Here is a 27,078-nt window from a genome sequence, read left to right as displayed (position 1 = left end):
TCTGTTCTGGGACTGTGATAGGTCTGTGTTTCGCTTCGGGGAGATTGAGATGACACCTCTACTCGAGGAAATAAGAGGATTAGCTGGTATTCCATGGGAGAATCCGGGTTTACTTATGCCATAAAATCGCAAGGGTAGGGGTTTTTTCAAAAAGATGGGACTAAAGAAAAACACAGACTTGACCTGTTTGAAGGATTCCTACATTTCTTTCGACTATCTGAACGAGAGGTACGGCCATAGTAAGTCCTACCGCACTTACCCAGATGAATTCGCCCTCACCTCATTGGGGCATATCCACAGAAGCGTTTTTGTCTTTATGTTCTGCTTCTTGGGGATGATAGTGTTTCCTATGAAGAAATCAAGGATTCACACCAGGCTAGCTATGGTCACTAAAACCTTAATGGAGGGAATTGGTGGTCAACCCTTTAGCATAGTGCTCATGATCGTTGCATAAATGTACCTAGCCTTGGAAAAGTGTCAACAAAGAGCCCCATACTCGAGGGCTGCAACTTGCTACTCCAGCTCTAGCTCATGGAGCATCTCCAAAGAGGTGAATATCGGCAAGAGATTCAGTGTAGAGACTGGGATGAACATATATCCTTCCATCAACCAAGGCGAATGAACTACATGCCCGACATGTTTGCTCAGCCAGAAGATGCCAAAGGATGGGTGGAGCTGTTTGAAAATCTGACTGAGGATCAAATATAATGGATGTTCGAATGGTTCCCTACTAATGATTACATCGCCCGATCCAGGGACACACCGTTTCTGATACTGATCGGTTTAAGAGGAACCTACCTCTATGTCCCCCTCCGGGTCATGAGACAGGCTGGTAGGAAGCAGGTTATACCAAGGGTCGACAAGATGAGTCACTTCCGGGCTGACTTCCAAACTGATGACAGTCCTTATAAGTGCCAAGCTCAGCATATGTGGCATTGCAAGATCATTATAGGAAGAGATACTATCTAGCTAGACAGATACCATGTTGGCTGAACCCCATACTATTCAGGATGGCTGGAGGATAATCACAATGGTCTGGGCCAACCTGGGTTTGTTCGAGGTCACAGGATTATCGATGAAAACGCTTAAGCTCAGGTCAAGTACAACCAATTGCGCAAGAGGATCCAGGAATGCGAAAGTGAGCACCGGGAGATTCAAGAAGCCCATCAAAAGTTGATTGAAGAATGGAAGGATATAGATGTCAGCGCCAACAAGCGATTGAGGTATTTGGAGCGGGGTTTAGTAGAGTTGGAAAGGAAGTTCATCCAGAGGATTGAAAACTGCTAGAACGCCGAGGGAAACGAAGGAGGACACTTGCCTAGAGTCTATTTGCTGTTGGGACTGTGTGAGTTGGTGAAGCTGTACGATGGAGCTAAAGATGTCGAGTCTGGGGAAGGTTCTTCTGGACCAAGTAGTTAGGAGTCTTTTCTATTGTTTAAAAATGTAATAAGGCCAACGGCCATTAGTGACATTTTATTTTCTGCTATTTTAGTGTCGTTTAGGGATTCGTCTTATTTTTATCAATAAAATGAGGCATTTAGCATTATAAGTTCTCCAAATCAACTTGTCGCAAGGAGACAACGCAACAAACAGATATAGACTCAGAAGAAGATGATATACTAGAAGAAGTTATTAAAGAGGTTGAGGATTTTGAGAATAGACCTAAGTCTAACTTGGACGAAACTGAGATTGTCAACTTGGGAGATGCAGAAAATTTCAAAGAAACGTGCATCAGTGTTCATCTGTCACCATCAGAAAAGAAAGAGTACACGGAATTTCTAAAGGAAAATGAGGACATATTCGCCTGGTCTTATGATGACATGACTGGTCTTAGTACATCTATTGTAGCTCACAAACTGCCAACCGATCCGACATGTCCACCAGTAAAACAGAAGCTCAGGAAGTTCAAACTTGACATGAGTTTGAAAATCAAGGAAGAAGTCACCAAGCAAGTCAAACCCAAAGTTCTCAGAGTAGTAGAGTATCCAATATAGTTAGCCAATATTGTGCCAGTGCCGAAGAAGGACGGGAAGGTTAGAGTCTGTGTCGACTACCAGGATCTCAACCGGGCCAGTCCGAAAGACGACTTCCCCTTGCCGAACATACACATTCTAGTTGACAACTGCGCCAAGCATGAACTGCAGTCATTCGTTGATTGTTTTGCTAGGTATCATCAGATATGGATAGATGATGAAGACGTGGAGAAAACGGCTTTCATTACGCTGTGAGGGATGTATTGTTACAAATGATGTTGTTCAGGTTAAAGAATGTTGGGGCCACCAACATGAGGGCCATGACTACTATTTTCCATGACATGATACACAAAGTGATCAAGTTATATGTATACGATGTCATCATCAAATCCAAGAGAGCCAATGACCACATGGAAGATCTGAGGAAGTTCTTCAAAAGACTAAAAAGGTACAACTTGAAGCTGAATCCCACCAAGTGTGCATTCAGGGTTCCTGCCGGAAAACTACTTGGGTTCATCGTGAGTCGCCGAGGAATAGAACTGGATCCGTCAAAGGTCAAATCCATCCAAGAATTGCCACCACCAAAGAACAAGAAAGAGGTTATGATTTTCTGGGGAAGACTTAACTACATCAGCCGGTTCATAGCTCAATCTACTGTCATTTGTGAGCCAATCTTTAAGATGTTGAAGAAGGACGCCCCAAATGGACTGATGATTGTCAGAAAGCCTTCAATAGAATCAAGGAATACTTGTCAACGCCGCCATTTTTGGTCCCGCCCGAGTCGGGTAGACTTCTATTACTCTAACTCACAGTATTGGATGGAGCATTCGGTTGTGTTCTGGGGCAGTATGATGAAACGGGAAGAAAGGAGCAGGCCATCTATTATCTCAGCAAGAAGTTCACCCCGTACGAGGCCCGATATGCTCTATTAGAACGCACCTATTGTGCTCTGACTTGGGTAGCTCTGAAGTTCAGACACTATTTCTGTGCCTATACCACTTACCTCATATCAAGAATGGATCCTTTGAAGTACATCTTTCAGAAGCCCATGCCCACTGGCAAGCTAGCCAAGTGGCAAATCCTGCTGAGTGAATTCGACATTGTTTACGTGACTCAGAAGGCAATCAAAGGACAAGCACTGGCAGAATCATCTTGCTAAAAATCCCGTGGATGGAGAATACGAGCCTCTAAAGACGTATTTTCCTGATGAAGAGGTATCTTTCATAGGGGAAGATATTGCAGAATCCTATGATGGTTGGAGAATGTTTTTCAACGGAGCAGCAAACTTCAAAGGAATTGGCATAGGAGTGGTCCTAGTATCAGAAACCGACCAGCATTATCCGGTGTCTGCCAAGCTCAGGTTCCTGTACACCAACAACATGGCCGAGTACGAAGCCTGCATCTTAGGGCTCAAAATGGCCATTGACATGAACATTCAGGAATTGCTAGTGATCGAAGATTTAGACCTTCTTATACATCAGGTCCGAGAAGAATGGGCAACCAAGAACTCCAAGATACTCCCTTATCTGCATCATGTACATAAATTGAGGAAAAGGTTCACAAAGATAGAGTTACAACATGTTCCTAGAGTTCAGAATGAGTTTGCCGATGCATTGTGTCACGACCCAAACAGAAGGGACGCGACGGGCACCCGGTGCCTTACTCAACCGAGTACCAACGTAACATATCTTTTTTGTCATGTTATCATGAGTAAATGAGCAAGAAAACTCGTCCTGAGATAACAAGAATAAAACATAAGGGAATAGTCAACATATGAAGACCCAACATGATATACAAACTAATATATGTGACATACGGGCCTATAAGGCCGACATGACCATTAGTAAACTCGAAACATAGGCCGACAAGGCCATACAATTATCCATACACCTGACATATGTCTACAAGCCTCTAAGAGTACATAAAATCATAAAGGTCGGGACAGGGCCCCGCCATATCAATCAATACATATCCAAAGCATACTGACCAAATAGGCAACTCCGGAGCAAGTGGAGTGCACCAACACCTTCGCTGAGCTGATAGCCTACTAGGAGGACTGTCAACCTATCAATCGGGACCTGCGGGCATGAAATGCAGCGTCCCCAGGCAAAAGGGACGTCAGTACGAATAAAGTACCGAGTATGTTAGGCAGGAAAGCATAAACAAGAACAGTAATGTAAAGAGAGAGATAGAGGAGATACAACCTGTAACATCAGAGTGCCTCTGGGGGTTACTGATATGAAATGCATAATACATATATATACATAAACTTTTTAAAACATTCGCCTCTGTGGGCATCATCATCATCATATCGTACCCGGCCTCAAAGAGGACTCGGTAAAAGCGTACCCGACCATCATAAGGTTCGGTAGAATCGTACCCGGCCACGTGGAGCTCGGTAAACCCAACTGATCAGTGGTTGCACAATAGGTGCCGTACCCGGCCGACTATAGCGCGGCTCGGTAGAGTAAAATAGATACTATATATAATGCATGCTCAACTCATGGAATCACCTTCTAAACCTTTTGGAGTGACTTAAGAGCACTATGGACATCCATACCCTCAATATGAACCTTAGTAGGATTCAAGGATCATACACACTTGCTTAGAATAATTTTATAAGGAAAGAACAACATGGACAACCTTAGTTGCTAGGAGTAGATCCGTTATGAAGTAGCGTATTCATTTCACTTTAGATCATGCCAAAAGAAAGAAGAAAGTGCCTTAACATACCTTAAACCCGTTGAGTCCTTAATCACTTCCAAGCAACTCTTCAAACAAGTCAACACAATCTATCATAGTATAAGGAGATTCAAAATCAGTGCTGAGCAAAGGCTAAGTCTATAACTTAAGCTAGTAGCTCGTTTACGTAAATTTGGGCAGCATCTCCCTTGTAACAAGGGCCTCCTCCAATACCATATACCAACAACAATTACCAGAGCAATCCATCAATACATAATTATCAATATCAAGACACCATATAACAACAACAAGTCACAACTACATTACGACGAGCGGCAAGCTCCGATTGGAATCCGTATACCCCTTATCAATCCTTATAGACTTCTTACTTCAACATAAAAGTATCATTAACATGATAATGAAGTCATTAATCAATGATTCCAGCCTTAAACCATATATTTATAACAACGAAAATAATCCACAACTTCAACTATCCTCAATTAGCAACTTTATTCACTAGTTCATGTCTAGCCCATCCATTTAACTTAATCAACATCAAGATAACCTTAGGCACAAGCAAGATCACAATATACATACCTTATACAGTAACTTCAAGTCAAAATCCAAGTTATATTCAGTTTACAACAACCCTTAATAGCAATACAACACCATAGAAGTGACTTAAGCTAATCCAAGTATTATCTTGTAGTTTATCATCCTAACAACTTAACCAACATACAAGCAAGATTAAGCACAATTAGTAGGCTGTTATACTCACCTTAGACAGCAGCAAAAACTTGGAATTTCATCCAAATACAGCCCACAACAATCCTCAATGACAACACAACCTCAAAGAGGTGTTGTTCTTCACTAGAACTAAGTTTTGATGTTGAAATATGGTGTAACCACTTTGGAATCACTTCAAACCCTTGTGGTATATGTTTAGGAGGGTTAGAAGAAGTTTGGAGACGAAGTTTAGTTTAAAAATGAGCAAAAATAGGCGTCCAAATCATTTATAAATTAAAGTAGGTCAACCACCGCCTAAGTGGGTCCCATTGGGAGCTTCTTGCGCGGTCTTGCGAAAATGCAAATATCTCTCTACTCCGATGTCGTATTGACAAACAATTTAATGCGTTAGAAACTAGACTCGTAGACTTCTATTTTTTAGGTAGAACACACCATTATTCCAAGTATATTTGGAGAAATTCTCAGATACATTTGACCTAAATTTCAGCAAATTTATGAATGTAACTTGTGATGACCTTTGCCAACTCTTATTCCACAACTTGCTTGCCTTCAAAATGTAGAAAATGAATATCATACGGATAAAATAACTCATAGAATAACCTCCTTATCATGTTAATAACCCTAGTCTCACCCCAAAGTACATGTTATAACATTCGAAACTTGTTGACTTTCGACGAAACTTATTTTCTTCAATTGGTTTAGCATCTAAGATTTCCAACCCTCTTGGTACTCGTTATTCATGATCTTAAATATTTGTAACCTCCAAGGTAACATGATTAACTTACTTTATTTGCTTCCAAATAGAATATCATTTCCGAGCTTACATCAATGACTTACGATGTACTCTCACGTATGAAAACTTGGGGTGTAACATCATTCCCCCCTTTGGAACATTCGTCCTCGAATGTTGACTGATGCGCTTATCAGTTTCATAAACTATGGCTCTTACGAATACTTTAATGCTCATCTTTCCATCTAAGCAACAAGTTTTGTGAATAAATCCAAACGCTTGGGCATTCCCCCCTTTTAGGCCTCTTTGTCACGCCATGACATGTGGTCGGAATTTTTCCAACATCGTAACATTTGCTACCTTATATCATGCAGTATGTACGACTGTGTCCTTATATGAGTGCCTAGCGACTCGTCTTCCCTTTTTCCTCCATCTTTTAGCCAATCTATAAGCCTCACCGTATGAACATATACAGAATTATGAAAAGCTGTCCCTCTAGGCATCTATAGGTGTATTGATGTCTTTCGCTTGGTACTTTATCGAACTTAAGACTATTGCTATCTCTTGTTTCATAGTTTTGCATATCTATCCTTATGGATTTACTACATCTAGGCAGGTTATACTATACCATAAAACTTACTTTGTTTTATAATTACCGAGGCTTGCTAACCAACTCCAGGTTACTCTCTCGCTGCTTATCATATATGTATAAATCTAAGTCCTTTAGTGCTTCCTCAGTTTTATTCATCTTAAGAATAACAAACAAATCTCATCTCATACTTTGGAACTTGTACCCATCTATTGTTTATTCACCTTAATGTTGATCTATAATCTATCACTGATAACTTGCAACCTCTTACGTAATACACTGTCACTAGGGCTCACATCTTATCGGGGAACATATGAAGTGATTTTCCTGATCCACCTAGGGATAATACTATACTTCAATAACCGTATTTCATTGCATCCCAACGCGATTCATCTTATGGGGGTATTCTAATCCCGTGCAATTAATGAAATCCCTTTCTCGTTAAATCATTACTCAATCAAAGGCCTAAGAATCATCCTCTTATCTATCACAATTACACCCTTATTCTACCGCCAGGGCAACATTCCATCTCTTCTAAATGCACCTAGTCTTAGACTCCTCTGGGTTCATTCAGGCTGTATAGAGTTTTTTATTCATATGGAAATCATCAGCTCCCTTGTTTTGATGGGTTTAATCCCGAGGACATACATATTCTCGTCACCTTCTCACTCATCTTTTCATATCCTTACTCCTATCTACCTAAAACCTTGTTGCTCTACAATACTTTACCTTAGGACCTACACCGATCTATTTATACTACTCCCAACCTTCCTTTAACTTGATAGCACCATAAATTTCCTTTTGTGCCTTCTCAGTTGTCCTTAAATGTAAGCAATTACTTTTGATGGTCGTTCTATCACTTGTTGCATGAATACTTGGCTTGTCCTTTTTGCCCACGAATACTATAATTTCTTGTACCTTATATGATCTCAAACATCACCTTTGATAGCTTCTTTTTTTACCATTCATTAGCCATGATAGGTGCCACTTTCTTATGGAGTGTATACAATATTGTAGTGAGACTGTTGTTACAGGATCATTTACTCTCTAGCTCACTATGCTTAGGTGGAAACCTTCTTCCTTATTTCCTCAACTAGTCTTTCATTGTAGTACTTAGGGAGACCTTCTGGCTCTTGTAAAGTTGCGAGCTTGATATATCGTACACCCGAAGGTAATTTTCGTTATTCTTACTTGCCTATAATAATCCCTAGTTACATAAATTTATGCCTTTGTGTTCGTAGGGTTACTTCTAAGATCAAATTTTTATTGTCTCCTTAGTGGCACCCTCTCTTATTTTTATAAACTTTAAAAATGGTACCTTTAATTGCCTCAACTCCTATCTGAAATTTTTTCAAATGATTGCGATCTCGTATCTACGAGACTGAATTCACTATGCCGCGGTTCACTACATTTATCTTGCATGATCTATTGATTTATTCGTGACCTCTTGTCTAGCCATAACTGGGCTCTTCTTGAATCAACTATTAATTACCCGTTGGTCCATTCTCATATATATATATATATATATATATATATATATATATATTCTGCATAATCCCTCTTGGGATATATCCTTTGTCTTAACTTATCTCTCACCACTAGCTCCTGATGTATCAAGTGTCCATTCACACTTATTTATCAATAACATCCTGGCCGGAAACGTTTACTGCCTCTCCCCGGTGTCGTGATTGTATAAGGTTCTGGAGTCGCAACATATCTGCAGGAACTGAATAAATTCACCACCATCCCTTTCTCCTTTTTACCACATTCTTTATTTACCATTCCATAGTTAACTAAATCGCTTAACTCCGACTTAATATCATATCACACCATATTGCCCCCTTTAGGGGAGTACTAAGATTTAGTACTACGACGATCTACCTATAGTTGTTTTACCTTTTCATATTCGGTGTCTTTTCACATTATCAATGAACCTTAATCACCTTATGGTAACCTTCTGTACCAGGGATAACTAAATTTCTTACGCACGAAGGTGACACCTACGGTAACTGGCACACTTAGTCCGTTAAGATTAACTCTGCTCAGAGTGCTTGCTTTAGGTAAGCGACTTCCTAAATAACCTTTAAAGGTTATTTGTCTGTTGTCTATTCTATTATTGTTGGAGCACGATCTTTGAAATTCTCACGATGTCGACCATTATCAAATCCTCCGGTCCCTAATTCATGTTCGGTTTTATCTTGTTCACCAGCCCATACTGATTTTTATTACTCTGGGGTCTAACCTTTCCTCCTGGTAATCACGTTGAAGTCACCATCTCATTTCTCGAAATAAGAATATGACTTTATGGCTTATACTCTTTTATTGCCTTAAGGCTTGTCACCTCTTGTATTTTCCTTCACTTGACTATAGACTCTATCATCGTGTCAGATTTTGATTTACTGTTATTACCCATATATCACATCTTACTCATGATGCTTCATTTATTTTCTTCTTATTCTCCGGATAATATTTATTTTGTCTATCACTTTATTCTGAAAACTTCAACACAAGGTTCTTTCCCTATAAGCTCCCCTAGCTTCATCTCACTGGCTCTTGGAAATGCCTAACATTCTTTTTTTTTACTCGGGGCTAGAGTCATACTAAGGTAATATTTATCCCTTCTAGGATCCCACTGCCTATCTTCTGAAATTTTTGAATATTCCAGTATTCGTATCTGATTGTACTACTCTAGAGTTCACCATCTGGGTGTCTTAGAAGGAGATCTATTACCACATTTGCACCATCTTTCGGAAACGTTAGTTAATGATAACAACCTATCCACAATTTTTGGGTTACTCTAACTCCAACTGGATCCTGATATCCCATATTTCTCTTAAATAATATCTGTTAGCTCCCATAGAACATAACTAAGATGGGTGTGGCCAATTGTACTTACCTCTATCATTGATGAAGGTACCAAAATGCTTATATTTCTCTGTCTAATTTGAAAATATTGATAATCTTCATTATCTGGGTGCCTTGTACCCATCTTCACCTTACTTCTTTTACTTGTTGAAACTTGTATCTAGCTTCTGAATCCCTCATAGATTTTCACCATATTCATGAATAGATATCCTTGCCTTAAGACTCTATACACATCTTAGTACACACATGATCTGTTGAAGACCTCATATTTACTCATCATAAGTATGATGTGAAATCGAGTTCCTCTGACTCAACTCTTTCACATCCACATGTAATCTCTTACCAACTATCTTTGTGGAAGTAGGTATCGTTGTATTATGACTAAAGTCGAATTTAGGAGTTTGAATTCTTACAACTGAGCTCTACTGCACGATCTAGAGTAAGAAGAAAGAGTGACAGACCTAAATGCCCTGTAGCCTCCTGCTTATAAGTGTGGTGCACAACACACCCATAAACAAGACTCTACTAGACACGGCTTGTAGACTCCCTAGGACAGAACTGCTCTGATACCACTTCTGTCACGACCCAAACCGAAGGGCCGCGACGGGCACCCGGTGCCTTACTCAACCGAGTACCAACGTAACATATCTTTCTTATCATGTTATCATGAGTAAATGAGCTAGAAAACTCGTCCTGAGATAACAAGAATAAAACATAAGGGAATAGTCAACATATGAAGACCCAACATGATATACAAACTAATATATGTGACATACGGGCCTATAAGGCCGACATGACCATTAGTAAACTCGAAACATAGGCCGACAAGGCCATACAATTATCCATACACCTGACATATGTCTACAAGCCTCTAAGAGTACATAAAATCATAAAGGTCGGGACAGGGCCCCGCCATATCAATCAATACATATCCAAAGCATACTGACCAAATAGGCAACTCCGGAGCAAGTGGAGTGCACCAACACCTTCGCTGAGCTGATAGCCTACTAGGAGGACTGTCAACCTATCAATCGGGACCTGCGGGCATGAAATGCAGCGTCCCCAGGCAAAAGGGACGTCAGTACGAATAAAGTACCGAGTATGTTAGGCAGGAAAGCATAAACAAGAACAGTAATGTAAAGAGAGAGATAGAGGAGATACAACCTGTAACATCAGAGTGCCTCTGGGGGTTACTGATATGAAATGCATAATACATATATATATATAAACTTTTTAAAACATTCGCCTCTGTGGGCATCATCATCATCATATCGTACCCGACCTCAAAGAGGACTCGGTAAAAGCGTACCCGACCATCATAAGGTTTGGTAGAATCGTACCCGGCCACGTGGAGCTCAGTAAACCAACTGATCAGTGGTTGCACAATAGGTGTCGTACCCGGCCGACTATAGCGCGGCTCGGTAGAGTAAAATAGATACATATATATAATGCATGCTCAACTCATGGAATCACCTTCTAAACCTTTTGGAGTGACTTAAGAGCACTATGGACATCCATACCCTCAATATGAACCTTAGTAGGATTCAAGGATCATACACACTTGCTTAGAATAATTTTATAAGGAAAGAACAACATGGACAACCTTAGTTGCTAGGAGTAGATCCGTTATGAAGTAGCGTATTCATTTCACTTTAGATCATGCCAAAAGAAAGAAGAAAGTGCCTTAACATACCTTAAACCCGTTGAGTCCTTAATCACTTCCAAGCAACTCTTCAAACAAGTCAACACAATCTATCATAGTATAAGGAGATTCAAAATCAGTGCTGAGCAAAGGCTAAGTCTATAACTTAAGCTAGTAGCTCGTTTACGTAAATTTGGGCAGCATCTCCCTTGTAACAAGGGCCTCCTCCAATACCATATACCAACAACAATTACCAGAGCAATCCATCAATACATAATTATCAATATCAAGACACCATATAACAACAAGAAGTCACAACTACATTACGACGAGCGGCAAGCTCCGATTGGAATCCGTATACCCCTTATCAATCCTTATAGACTTCTTACTTCAACATAAAAGTATCATTAACATGATAATGAAGTCATTAATCAATGATTCCAGCGTTAAACCATATATTTATAACAACGAAAATAATCCACAACTTCAACTATCCTCAATTAGCAACTTTATTCACTAGTTCATGTCTAGCCCATCCATTTAACTTAATCAACATCAAGATAACCTTAGGAACAAGAAAGATCACAATATACATACCTTATACAGTAACTTCAAGTCAAAATCCAAGTTATATTCAGTTTACAACAACCCTTAATAGCAATACAACACCATAGAAGTGACTTAAGCTAATCCAAGTATTATCTTGTAGTTTATCATCCTAACAACTTAACCAACATACAAGAAAGATTAAGCACAATTAGTAGGTTGTTATACTTACCTTAGACAGCAGCAAAAACTTGGAATTTCATCCAAATACAGCCCACAACAGTCCTCAATGACAACACAACCTCAAAGAGGTGTTGTTCTTCACTAGAACTAAGTTTTGATGTTGAAATATGGTGTAACCACTTTGGAATCACTTCAAACCCTTGTGGTATATATTTAGGAGGGTTAGAAGAAGTTTGGAGACGAAGTTTAGTTGAAAAATGAGCAAAAATAGGCGTCCAAATCGTTTATAAATTGAAGTAGGTCAACCACCGCCTAAGTGGGTCCCATTGGGAGCTGCTTGCGCGGTCTCGCGAAAACGCGAATATCTCTCTACTCCGATGTCGTATTGACAAACGGTTTAATGCGTTAGATACTAAACTCGTAGAACTTCAATTTGGTAGGTAGAACACACCATTATTCCAAGTATATTTGGAGAAATTCTCAGATACATTTGACCTAAATTTCAGCAAATTTATGAATGTAACTTGTGATGACCTTTGCCAACTCTTGTTCCACAACTTGCTTGCCTTCAAAATGTAGAAAATGAATATCATACGACTAAAATAACTCATAGAATAACCTCCTTATCATGTTAATAACCCTAGTCTCACCCCAAAGTACATGTTATAACATTCGAAACTTGTCGACTTTCGACGAAACTTATTTTCTTCAATTGGTTTAGCTTCTAAGATTTCCAACCCTCTTGGTACTCGTTATTCATGATCTTAAATATTTGTAACCTCCAAGGTAACATGATTAACTTACTTTATTTGCTTCCAAATAGAATATCATTTCCGAGCTTACATCAATGACTTACGATGTACTCTCACGTATGAAAACTTGGGGTGTAACACATTGGCTACCCTATCGTCCATGATACAACACCCACACAAGAACTTCATTCCTATTCCGGTAAAGATCTATGATCATCTAGCTTACTGCACTCATCTAGAAGAAGAAGCAGACGGAAAACCTTGGTTTCATGATATCAAGGAATATTTGACGAAAGGAGAATATCCAGAACTCGCAAATCCTACTCAGATACGCACAATTCATAGATTATCTAACAACTTCTTTCATAGCGGAGGAATCTTGTATAGGAGGACTCCTGATTTGGGGTTACTAAGGTGTGTCGACGCAATGGAAGCATCCAAGCTATTGGAGGAAATTCATGCAGGGACCTGCAATCCGCATACGAACGGCTTTATCTTAGCCAAGAATATACTCCGAGCTAGTTATTTTTGGATGACTATGGAAACAGACTGCATTTAGTATGTCCGAAAATGCCATTATTGTCAGATACATGCAGACATGATAAAGGTGCCTCCAAACGAGCTTACTGCAACAAGCTCACCATGACCGTTCGCCGCTTGGGGAATGGATATTATCGGACCTATCGAGCATGCCGCATCAAACGGGCACAGGTTCATTTTAGTGGCAATTGATTATTTCACCAAATGGGTTGAAGCAGCATCGTACAAAGCAGTGACTAAGAAAGTGGTAGCATATTTTGTCAGCGACCGTATTGTTTGTCGGTTCAGAATTTCGGAGTCAATCATCACTGATAATGGTTCCAATCTTAGCAGCGACCTGATGAAAGACATGTGTGAAACCTTCAAGATCAAACACAAGAATTCTACAGCTTACAGACCTCAGATGAACAGAGCTGTAAAAGCCGCCAATAAGAATATCAAGAAGATACTAAGGAAGATGATAGAAAAGCATAAGTAGTGGCATGAGAAGTTATCATTTGCCTTGTTGGGATACCGTACCACAGTCCGCATATCAACTGGGGCAACTCCCTATATGTTGGTTTATGGTACAGAATCAGTCATTCTCGCCTAGGTAGAAATCCCCTCCTTAAGAATCATACAGGAAGCAGAACTTGACGATGCAGAATGGGTAGAGAGTCGCTACGAGAAGCTAGCACTTATAGATGGAAAGAGAATGAATGCAGTTTGCCACAGTCAACTCTATCAGAACAGAATGTCCAGAGCCTCAACAAAAGAGTCAAGCCGAGATAGTTTACACCGGGTAGTTGGTGTTAAAGAAGATTTTCCCACATCAAGAGGAAGCCAAAGAGAAGTTCTCTCCCAACTGGCAGGGTTCATACATGGTTTACCGGGTCCTCACCGGAGGAGCCCTCATACTTGCAGAAATGGACGGTGAAGTTTGGCCGAAGCCGATCAATTCAGATGTAGTGAAGCGATACTATGTGTAACTCTTATGATTTCCTGTATGATGTAATTTGAACTACGCCTCACCTGATTCCCATTTAAGAGGGGATACGTAGGCAGCCCTATGGGTTCGGTCATAATTCAATAAAATTTTCATTCCCCCTCCCCCCCCCTCCCGCTATTGGAAACTGGGGTAGAATTTGAGGAGGACCCTCAATATTTCGAAGTGATTTCAGCCATTCGACGCAAGCAGCCGTCGGAAGCAACATCCTAGTAAACTGGGGCAGAATTTTGAGGAGGACCCTCAAAATTCCGGAGCAAGAGAAGTTGCAGTATCTTGGATAACGTCGCAGTCGTCAGTTCATCTAAAGAAAACTATTCTTAATTATGTATTTATTGTCACATTTCTTTACTAAATCATGCATATCGATCACCAAAGTTGTTTCGTTTAGCAATGCTACCCCAATGATACGTCCAATATCATCGGAACGGAGCCGGGCAGGTCAAGCAGAGCCAGTGGGAATATGAACTAACCTCCCCCTCTTTACAAAACTCACGATTTTTCTTTGAATACAGGCACTTGAGTTGCAAAATCATCAAATATACTATACACTCACGAGACTCACATTGCTCAGAAATACAACTCTCAGAACCGTTGCACTTACTCACAGCTGCTATCCGCACGCAGTGCTCCCAGCAGACATAGTATCCCCAGCAGTCGCAATATCTCGATCCACTATCAGCTAAGAAATTTGTATCATCATTTTACCCTTTTACTCCTTGCATAAGGCTACCTATATGCCTTCCGAGACTAAGCTCTGTCTCCATCTACATTTCCTGCATTGCATAAGGCTACCTTTCTGCCTTCCGAGACTAAGCTCAGTCTCCATCTGCATTTTTGTATTGCATAAGGCTACCTTTCTGCCTTCCGAGGCTAAGCTCTGTCTCTATCTACATTTCCTGCATTGCATAAGGCTACCTTTCTGCCTTCTGAGGTTAAGCTCTACCTCCATCTGCATTTCTTTGCATTGCATAAGGCTACCTTTCTGCCTTCCGAGACTAAGAATTGTCTCCATCTGCATTTCTCTGCATTGCATAAGGCTACCTTTCTGTCTTCCGAGACTAAGCATTGTCTCCATCTGCATTTCTCTACTCTGCATAAGGCTACCTTTCTGCCTTCCGAGACTAAGCATTTTCTCCATTTGCATTTCTCTGCATTGCATAAGGCTACCTTTTTGCCTTCCGAGACTAAGCATTGTCTCCATCCTGCATTTTTCTACATTGCATAAGTCTATTGTTCTGCCTTCCAAGACTAAGATCTGTCTCCATCTTGCATGGCTGAAATATCGCCACCTTTTATTTACGTCTTGCATCGGTTGAAATATCGCCACCTTCTGCATTTCATGGGCTGAAAGATCGCCAAATTGTCCAAAGGCGTCATTGTTTAGAGACACCATTTGCATAGCCCGAAAACGCCATGACATGGCCTGAGGACCCTATTTTATCTCTTGCATATCATTATTCAAAGGCATCATAGTTCGGATGCATCATTCTCATAGCCCGAGAACATCATTTCATAGCCTGTGAATCCTTTATCATATGCTTCATGGCCCAGGACGTCATGGTCCGAGGACGTCATCCTAACCGTCCAAAGACAGCATTCATGGTCCAATGGGAACTTGCATCACATTTAATTTTATGCACAATATATGCTCATTTTCAGGTAAATCGGCTAGCAACATCCGTCTCAGCAGGAGTGATCTCGCTCCAGTTCCCGCAGCCTATCAAACTCTGACCATCCTTCCCAACCTGAACATCGCGTCCGTCTTTCGAAATCTCCATCGACATATTCCATAAATGGGTCCTGAACTACATATGGCCTGATTCCTGTAAGACCAGGGATATGTAGGCAGCTCAGAAACCAGAGCTCGGTCAAAATTCTTCAAATCGCTTCATTCGGTCAAAATTGGCCATCATATCTTTACCCGACAATTCTTTCATCCTTCCCGGGTAAAGAGGGGCAACTGTTGATACCCAATTTTTCCTTATGCTCAAAATACATTCAAAATAGCATGTGTACGCATATATAAGCATGCCCAAGAGTTTTGGTATTTTTTTTCTAATTTTTAAGGATTTTTAAAATCAATTTATTACGTATTTTAGTAGTACAAAATCCAATAATTATTCCCAAAATTATCATCTTAGTAAACAATTTATTTCCATTCTAATATTTACACCAAAATATAATTAAGATGATTTTTGCAAATTTGTATAAATTTATTTAGTATTTTTAAAACTAAATTGCATATGATTGCAATTATGGCCTATTTTAAGATTAATAGCATTTCTATAATTGTAAAACTGGTTTCAATATTTTTTAATTATATTTATGCATTATTATTTGGGTCAATACTTTTAATTTGTTTTTAAAATCTTTTTTACTATTTTATGAAATAAAAAGGGACAAAACTGGTTATTTAAAAACTGGCCTCATTTCGTTTCAGTTGCAGCCCATTTTGTATTTCGATTATAGCCACATTAACCCCCCAATTGACCCAATTTAAATCTCAGTCGGGCCAGCCCAATTCCATACCCTTTGACCCATTTAACTACCCGACCCAAGGCTCCTTTAATCCAGACCGTTGATCAATCTGATCAACGGTCACGATCTCCCCTTTTTATTTTTAATTCCCCAAACCTTACCCTAGTCCCCATTTCTGTTTAGCCAGCCGCCTATGAATGCTCTCCACCCTCAAACTCTCTCAAAGGTTCTTCGGAACCCTAGCCGTCTCCGACCCCTTCGGAATCCATGGCTTCTCAGGCCATGGATGGTCTATACTCACTCCTCTCCACCATTAGACCTTGGTTGTTTGAAGTTGTGAGGCCTGACCTCGATAATTCCCTCTCCGATCTTTGATTCCATGGTTTCTCCGGCACATTCGAAACTCAGGAGCCTGGTTCTTGACCTTTCCGACTCATGACCAGACTTGTCTCCAAGCCTTTCTCATTTATAGGGTTTCTCTAAACCCCTAAGTCATTCGAGGTTCTTTCACCGTTATTTGTTTAGATCTATACTATGTCACTGCTTTTCTTGACATCTAGAGTGTTTTTCCCAAATATTTTTGTCAAAATCGTTTCTCTCCGATTTTTAGGGTTTCCGCAAGGATTTTTGAAAAAATCTTTTTGATTCTTTTCTTCTTTGCTTTATGTGTGTTTGTTTATACCTTGCTCATATGATTTCTTTTATTTTATGCATATATTGTCTTTTACCTTTTTTTTTCTCCTGTTAATTTCTGCTATGTTTTCACTACTCTTCTGCTATATGTGTCTACCGTTAAAGTTATTTGATTTTTGACTCTGTTCATGTTCTTACATGCTTCATCTGCTTGTGTTCAAGTTTGCACTGTCTCTTTCTGCTGAACTCGTTTATGTTCTGAGTTTCTCGAATATGTTTTTCATAATTTTCTTCCTTTGTTGTTCAAGCATGCTATCATGTCTGTTTTGTTGAGACTCTGAAAACAAATGGTTTGCTTTCCCACCTCCATGTCGGATTCAACATTTGAAACCCTAGGATTTGGGGTTTCCTTTTGACGATTTTGATTTTTGTGTTCGAGTCAGGGTTCCACAATGGGACCCTGGACTCTCAGACTCACTATGAGTCTGCAGGTTGAACCTGCATCTCCTTGCTTATGATTCTGAACTTCTCTTCGATTAAAATTCTCTTTTAAACAACTTGATAGTCTCTTCTTGATTTACATGTTTGAGTGTTTATATATATGAGAACTCTTCTTTCAAAAAGACTTTGCCAACTACTAATTGATTCCGGATTCCTTTAATTGTGTTCACTTGATTGTTACTGGTTTTCCCTACTTGAACCTTTCTTTACCCCTTTTCCTTACTCGATTCATTCGAGTAAAAGTCTGAAGTTTTAATTTTACTGGTTGATTCCCTTTCCTTTTTCTTTACAAGCCGTGTACTATTAGCCATAAATAGCTTCTATGTACTTACCCTTTATTATATTACTGGGAAAATATTTTTTTAAAATCCCTTTCCATAATTGCTTTACCCGCTTGAGATCAGAATCCCTTAACTAAAGGGAGACTGATCAGAATGATATTTCCTTACCTTTTGTTGCTTACTTGCTACACTATAAAAAGGGCTCGACCCTTCTGCATTAAACATACAGGCTTAAAGCTTTAAGCTTTGATAAAATCTTACTCTCTCACATACACTTTCAATCATAATACTTTTTCAATACCTTCTACTCTCTGCTGAGACATTTGTACTGCTTTGCAATTTGGCTTTCCAAGACTGTTGTTTTACTTACCCGTCTTTCCTGAAAGTATGTCTGATTTAATTTCTTGCCTAACCCCCTTTATGTTTATTTTATAGTTTCAGTACTCTTTCCCACTTTGTTGTTCATGTTCAGTAGTTAAATTATGTGTATTTCTTTCCTTGTATCTTGCTTCTATTATGAATCTCTATCCCCCTATTTCCCTCTATGTATCTGAGTTAATGGTTTTGGTCTGGCTACTGCCCAGGTCTGAATCTGACCTTCAATAGGTCCTAACTCCCAATTTATACTGACAGGCTGGTCAGGGGTGTGCCAGTATCCCAATTGCTGGGCATGACCACTAGTTTGTCATGGCTCCTCCCTAATTTTCCCCCGCTATTGCACTTACACTTACGCTTAGACTCTAAGTTCTGCCCCCCTCCTATGATCCTTGCCTTGTGGACCTTGAGTTCCCTCTGAACTTGGATATTGGAGGGTTGGTCATTCCTTACTGCACTATAATTCTGTAATATAATTGGGTGTAAGCACTGCCTGGAGTTCACAAAGCTCCTTGGAACTTTGACACACCCAAAAGATGAGAAAGTCTTTGGGAATCTGATAGTGGAAGTTGGTTTATCTCATATTATTGGACTTTGAGTCTGAATTAGGCTGTTTAGATGTAGTTGGAATTTCTGATGTAATTTACTTTTTCTGGATTCATTCAAGTTGTAATAATTTGTAATAATTTGTAATAACTATGGGGTGTATAGTAAAAATGGGGCAGGGCCTCTCATGTTATGCATATGGGGTAGATATCATGCTTTAGGTTTTATTTCTGCAATCACAACATTTTCGTTTATATATCTGCATTTAGAAATTCTGCTTATAAGATTGTTTCATTATGCATTTAGAAATCCTGCCTATAAGATTGTTTCATTTCAGCATCAGAAAACGTGTCTATAAGTTTCTATACTTCTGCATATAGAAATCATGACTATAGGTTTCTGCACTTCTGCATATACACATTACGCAAACAGTCTATAGGTTAAAATAATCAATTGCATCCTAGACACCGTGCTTATCGGACTCCTGCACTTATGTAACTATTTTAAACCAATGACACTTAGAGATCATGCCTATAGGAGCAAATCAGCTGAATCAGTTTCGTTTCGAATCTAAAATCAGTCATAAGTCCGTAGATTTTCGTTTATAAAACCAACATCCTTTTCGTAAAAATCAATGTACTCTGTTAGATATCATGCCTATAGGTCTCACTTAGGCAAACTACTAGGTAATTAACCAACTGTATCAATTTTGATAACTACATCCAGACAGGGCTAATTCGGACTCCTCATCTGAAAAATATGTGATAAATCAGCCTGTCCTACGCCTTAATTTATTAAAGACCTAACCAGTACTTGGAAGTCATACTAAATAACTTGCTGCTTTGAATGAGGAGGCCTACTTGAGCCTTAATTGCTATTTGTTCATCCTTTAACTGCTATTTGTTTTTTGCTTGTCGCCTAAATATTTATCCTTTTGAAACTCTGAAAAAGCCCCAACTCCCTCCCCTTTAGGATTAGTAGTCTCAATGCCTCCGGGACTAATAGGATTCGGACGGTTAATAGCATGCAATAAGTAACGATACTATTCCACGCTTTAATACCTTGACGGGGTGGGAAGGGTAGATATGGATATGATGACTGGTGCGCTAATATCACGTGTGACCCCTCTTCTGAGGAGTGATTGCTGGGTATTGCATTGATGTGATCCATATTAATCATAAACCTAGGACCCCCCCCCCCTTCCCTTTTATTTGTTTTCATCTATTCCTTGTCGAATTGTTTAAATCTTTCATCAAATTCCTACCCCTTTTTACCCTTTCTCAAGTTTCGACTTACTTGCAAATGTTGTATGTGAACCCCTTCTTACTTGAGCCCTTAATTGCTTATTTGATTATGTGAAGTCACAATTGTAACATGGTCAGGAACCACACTAGTGGATCTTGAGGGGTGCCTAACACCTTCCTCTCGAGATAATTTCTAGCCCTTACCCAAACTTTGGTTCTTCAAACTCAAACCCTTTGTAGTGTCCTAATGCACTTAATCATTAAGTGGAGACTCTTCAAATTCCAAAACCCAATTCCCAAAAGGGAATTAGTTGTCCTCCCAAATGTCGCAGGCCCGATTTCGCTTTTTTAGAAAAAGGGGGCGCGACATCGCATTTGCAAAGGGAATCTCGCATTTGCAAGGAGGAGTTGGCCTAGGCTGCTTTCGCAATTGCGACAAAGCCCTCGCATTTGCGATATCGCATTTGCGAGCCAGAACTAACTGAAGCCTGCAATTCCTTAAGTCCAAATATTCACAGAAATATTCCTTAAGCCCAAATATTAACAGAAGCCTGCAATTCCTTAAGCCTGCAAGCTTGCACAGAAATAGCTGAAGCCTGCAATTCCTTAAGTCCAAATATTCACTCTGTGGCCTATCCAAAACTCACCCGAGACCTCGGGGCTACAAACCAAACATGCACATCAACCTAAAAAATCATACGGACTCGCTCGTGCATTCAAATCACTAAAATAACATCAACAACTATGAATTTTGCATCAAAATCATGAAATTTTCTCAAGAACTTCAAATTTTCAATTTTCTCAAAAACGATCTGATTCACGTCGTTTAAAGTCCGTTTCTTACCAAAGTTCACATACTTATCTTAAATCACATATAAGACATGTACCGGGCTCCGAAATCAAAATACGGGCCCGATACCATCAAGTTTTAAACACATTTCACTTTCAAAAACTCATAAATATTCCAGAAAATAATTTTCTTCAAAATTTTATTTCTCGGACTTGGGACCTCGGAATTCGATTCCTGGCATTCACTCAAGTCCCATCTTTTCTACGAATCCTCCGGGACCGTCAAATCATGGGTCCGGGTCCGTTTACCCAAAATATTGACCGAAGTTAATTTAAATTCATTTTAAAGTCAAAATTCATCATTTTTCACAGATTTTCACATAATGGTTTTTCGGCTACGCGTCTGGACTGCGCACGCAAATCGAGGTAATAGCGAAAGAGGTTTTTAAGGCCTCATAATGCATAAGTTACTTTTAAAACAAGTGATGACCCAAAGGGTCATCACAAGTACGCGCTTTGCGCGTGTACCCCAACTCAATGAATAATTTTTTAAAAATAATTACATAAATGTTATTTAAAAAACATATTTTAATTATAAATAAAGGTTAGGCTATAGAAATTGAAAAATATTCATCCTATATTGCGAACTCAATAAAAAAAACTATGTCTCATAGAGTCCTCAATCACCATTCAATTATATTTAGTACTTAAATTTTGTTCCAGTTTTATAATTATATCATTTTAATTTCACAAGTTATTATACTTCCTTGTTAGTTTCAAGAAGAACACATCACTCTTGAAGATGTAAGAGCTTTTTTGAAAATATTTTTATCAAATTTTTCCGGGAAGACAAAAATAGAATTAGCTATACTTATATGATGATTCTATTTTTTTTTTTTTTTTTGAAATAGCACAAACTGAAGAATTGAATCTTATATGGCTATACTTTTTGAAATAGCTATACTTTTGAAATATTTTTTTTGAAAACATTTTTATCAAATATTAGCTATACTTATTTGTCTTCTCAAACTATTTTTCGTCAAAGGTTACAATATTACCCTTGCAGTGAGGTTTTAGTTACTAAAAAAAATGATTAATGATGACTCAATTTGAATAAATTTTATTTTCTATTATTTCATTATCATTTGTTCAAGTTTGCATATTAACCAAGTTAACTCTTAATACTATACTACAACTAATTTTGACCTATTTTCTAATTTCTTTCATCACCAGTGATCTTTTCGAGGAAACAAATTTATGGTCCCTAAGAGTTGAGCCAACTAGAAAAATAATTTTAGGTTTATAATTTGAAAAGAATAGAATTGGATTCTTTTGCTAATTAAATAACTTTAATACTTAGGTATTTATTCTTAATATTAAAAAATAATAATCTATTTTTGTTGATTCAAATTCTTAATATTAGCTTATTGAATTTTAAATATTTTATTATGATTAATTTAATAAGATTATTTTATTTTAAAATGACCAAAGAATCGCATTTTTGCACTTTGTATTGACTGATGCATTAGTGTTATTGACTTTTGTCAATCATTTTTTTCTCTCTCTTTCTTTTTTGTATTAATAAAGATATTTCATAGTTATTTATTCTTATTGTTAAGCGTATTTTTTTAACTACATAGCTCTCTCTCTATATATATATATATATAAAGGAAGAATACGTAAAAAACGTTTGGTAAACTTTTATTAATTATTTTGCTCATGTTATCATGGGTAACGTTGAACTCTGAATAAAATATATGGTACATTGTTATTATTTGATTAATATAATTATTTCTCCTATTTCTTATTTATGGAATCGTTTGGTTCAATCCTATATTTTAGTAGAAGTAAATTGAAGATGAAAGGAAACTTTATTAAACGTAATATGTTAATGAGTTTTAAGTCCTAGGCATTAGGTTTTTAACTTAATTCAAATAAGGAAAAGTTTAATAGCTAAAATTTTGATTTATTTCAAAATCCTGAATATTAGGTGAATAATTAAATGACAATTTTGTCTAATGTGAAATCTATTTTTAAAGGGTAAAAAAAGACGAACAATATTTCCCTAAGGGCTTTCGTGCTTTTAATATAGTACTAGCCTCTATGATCGTGCGTTGCAGGAGAAATGTATGCCGACAACAATAAACATTCAATTTCATATAAACACAGTATGAAATCAGTTTCTTAAATAAATAAAAAATATAATTTATTATACAAACTAAGTCATAAATAGCGTTTTGACATAATATAGAGAACAAATTAATTCTAGAATTACAAAGTTATGTGATTGAAGTTGTAAAATAACTTAACGAATGTACTATTATTTACTATTATGAGAATTTATGATTTACTTCAGTTAAGACATTAGGTATATAACGTCTAATGTACTCAAGATAAAAATATATTGATAATGGAGAAAACTAAGCTTAAAAGTCATTTGGATATCATTGTCTTTCATGAGACTATTTTTTGTTGGACGTTATTCTGTTTCAATTATTAAACAATTTTATATCTAAAATTTTTGAATTCTTAGCCACATATTGAAAACACATTTCTTTGATTATACATAAGAAATCATATTATACAAAAGTTATTGCTAAGAAATTATTCAACCCAAATTCTTATTGTTCGAATCAAATCAATCATCACAGATAATCTTGACATGTAACTTAGTATATCTATTTTTGAAAGTGATTAATTTATTTGGAGTAGTCACCAATTGACATTTAACGTTTTTGAATTGCAAATTAGCGTGTATATATATATATTAAAAGATCGCTATACCTACCAAACCAAACGTCATATCCTTGTTGTTGATATGTAAACATTTCTTTTTTACTATTTATCTTAGACATGGAGTGAAAACTCATTTATAATTTATTCGAAGGAATAAAATTCATTCTATCAGGCAAACACTCATATTCAAACCTATTCATGCTTACCATGCAACTCTAAAGTCTTATGTGCGGGTGTTGATACTTTTGCCAATCAATATATATATAAAAATTTAATTTGTTATATAAACTTTTAATTTGTTAGATAAACAACACATAAAAATACAAAATAATGTAACTCCTCTGTCCTCGCTATAGAGCAATCTGATAGCTTTCTGATTTTTATATTGTTTGAAAATTGGAAGCAATTAAAATTGGAAGTTTACGTTCTTCTTCTTTTTTCCCCCAATGATAGGTGGCTTTAAGAAATTCTACTATTAGTTGGTAACAAACTCCTATATTTTAGGCACTATAATTTGATTCACGTTGTTTTATGGTTTTAAAATTTCTAGTATTAGTTAGTTTCAAACTCCTATATTTCAGGCATTAAATATTACAATTTTATCCCATATTTTTTTTTTGAAGAATTAATCTAATTTTGAAGGGTATAAAAGTCAGCCAATATTTCAGGATTTTTTTTGTCGTTCAACATTTAGCGTTCCAACATTCATGCTTTCATAACAATACTAGTATCTATGAACGTGCGTTGCACGTTAACAATGGCACGTGATGGTTTAAACATTTATTTATATGAAGGGATAATAAAATTTAATTAATGCGGGAAATTTTATGTATAATAATATAACAATCATCTAAATACTGAAAAATATTAAATTACATTAGCATAATACAAAAACAACAACAACAACAACAACAACAACAACAACAACGAACCCAGTGTATTCCCATAAATGGGGTCTGGGAAGGGTAGTGTGTACGCAGACCTTACCCCTACCTTATAAAGATAGGGAGGCTGTTTCTGATAGACCCTCGGCACAAGGCAATTAGCATAATACATGAATTTAAAATAAAAAGACTTCATCAAAACTTACACAAATGATCAATTTTGTCATGTTAGTTAGATAACTATCTATTACTTCCTCTGATCCACTTAGTAACTTTTTGGTCGATTTTACACATATTAAGGAATCTATTTTTTTAGCATTAATTATCAATTTAATTGACTATATTAACCTTAAAGTGGACCGAAGGAAGTATAGTTTAAAAGTATTTAATGTGATGGAATCTTACCAAACACTTCTTTGTGGATGATATTTTTGCGTGTATGTTTTCTCGTAATGATTTGGTTGTTCTGCCTTAACCAGAACTCTTATTGTCGATCTTGATATCCCTCTAGAAAGTACAACATACAGTTGTTTGTGCATTAAAACATATTGCGGTAAATATAGTTCAATATTTAGGATGTTTGTCATTGTGCTTTATTTATTATATTTGCAAAACATAAACATGCTAAAAATTATTTTCACACAAATTTAAAAGGATATTCCTTAGTTTCGGAAGACCAAAGTTGAATTCAGGGATATGAATATACTTAGAAGCACATTGACCAGTATCATAATATTTGTGTATATGATGTTATTGTCAAAACCTCTATATACCATTTGTGTGCTATTACATAAGCTATTCGGCATATCTAAGTTTTTCAGTAGCATGAAGGGCATATTTTTCTTCAAAATCAACCTATATACAATGGAAGATCAATTTTAACTTAGTCTATTAAATATACGGTCAGGGGTGGAGGGAGAGTAGGAGATATGGGTTCGACCGAACCCAGTGACTTTGGTGCAAATCATGTATATGTCTTAAAAAAATTATTAAATATGTATAAATTATTAATTTAGAACCCAGTAACTTAAAGAATTTAGAATCTCGAACCCACAAACTTCAAATTTTAGCTCCGCCTCTGTATACGGTGACACTAACATACGTAAGAAATAAATAAACTTGACAACAAACATGTATGGTAGAAGGCCATTTGATATTTAAGTATTCTTCTTGGTAGTAATTATTGGAATCATTTCTGCTAAGTCAAAAACTGAAAAATATTTTGTTTTTACTATAAAATCTTGCAATCAACCTTATTTAGTTAATCAATATATTCATATCTGCTAGCTACGTATTTTAATCTAATGATAGAAATATATCTCTTATTAAATGAACTACTATTATTGTTGGGGTTGATAACCAAACGTATAGGAAGAACCATATCATCTTTTATTGGTTGCTCTTTTTCGTATCTGACACGAAGCAAAAAGACACTGAATACTGGATTTGTTCTTGCTTTATATTTCTTGTAAGTTGAATCTTTTTCATTTGAGGCCAGAAGTTTAACTTTGGCCAGCTAGCTTTTACAGTCTCTGCTTTTGTCGATTTTGGAATTACTGGTAGTACTTGACAAATCATCTCCCAAACCATTAATTTTTTTTACCAAACGATTTATTAATATCCAATATTATCTCTAGAACTTCACGCAGTTGTTTCTATTGTTTGACACTCAACCATAAGTGCTTCATCACATATTATTAATTTTGCTTTTCTTATAAATTTAACGATATTCTTTGCTTTGATATATTTATGATGATTATTTAAGTTATTTGAAGAGTTATATCAAATCTAAAGTGGGTAGCCTCACAATAAAATCGTTGTTGGCACACCACTTACTATTATTGCTAATAGTATCATGCCTCTTGATATGATATTTGCAAGTAATGCATGATATAGAAATATTATTGTGATTCCGCCGGAGGCATCTACAATGAATAATCCCGCTTTACTAGAGTCAACTCTTTATAATACAGGCTTGAAAGCTTGTTCTTATTTAAGATTTAGCATTGATTGTATGCTTCCTTAGACACTTGTATAATATTTTGATTCTTAATAATATACTAACTTTTTTATTTTGTGTTCTAATTTTTTTAATCTCTAACACTCATTTTATGGAATAAATTTATGTATCCTAGTATAAAAAAAAAACTTGAATAAGAATTTTACTCATATGATGAATTTAAAAAATAACTGAATCAGATTCTCTTGCTAAATAATTAATTAAAAGATTTACTTATTTAGTTTTAACATAAAAAATAATTTATTCTATATTGATTCAGATCTTATTATTAGTTCATCTCTTGTTTTGAATATTTAATCTTAATTATAATTTTATCCGTCATAAATTTTATTTTCAAATAGTTAAAAATTGATA

At 37.0% G+C, this 27,078-nt stretch overlaps 1 long non-coding RNA gene across 1 annotated transcript; it reads right to left on the bottom strand.

The window, feature by feature from the left end:
• Positions 1 to 3,972: 3,972 nt before the first annotated feature.
• On the bottom strand, positions 3,973 to 5,536 carry LOC138884671 (uncharacterized). The gene is made up of 3 exons (XR_011404714.1): positions 5,434 to 5,536; positions 4,707 to 4,765; positions 3,973 to 4,051 (listed from the first exon to the last, which is right to left on the bottom strand). It is a non-coding gene; the product is annotated as an uncharacterized lncRNA (long non-coding RNA).
• Between the last annotated feature and the right edge of the window lie 21,542 nt (positions 5,537 to 27,078).

The sequence above is a fragment of the Nicotiana sylvestris genome, unplaced genomic scaffold (genome assembly GCF_000393655.2).
Source record: "Nicotiana sylvestris unplaced genomic scaffold, ASM39365v2 Un00040, whole genome shotgun sequence".
NCBI classification, from domain to species: Eukaryota; Viridiplantae; Streptophyta; class Magnoliopsida; order Solanales; family Solanaceae; genus Nicotiana; species Nicotiana sylvestris.
The sequence above is the reverse complement of the archived record's forward strand: the minus strand, read 5'-3'. Positions and strand labels throughout refer to the sequence as shown.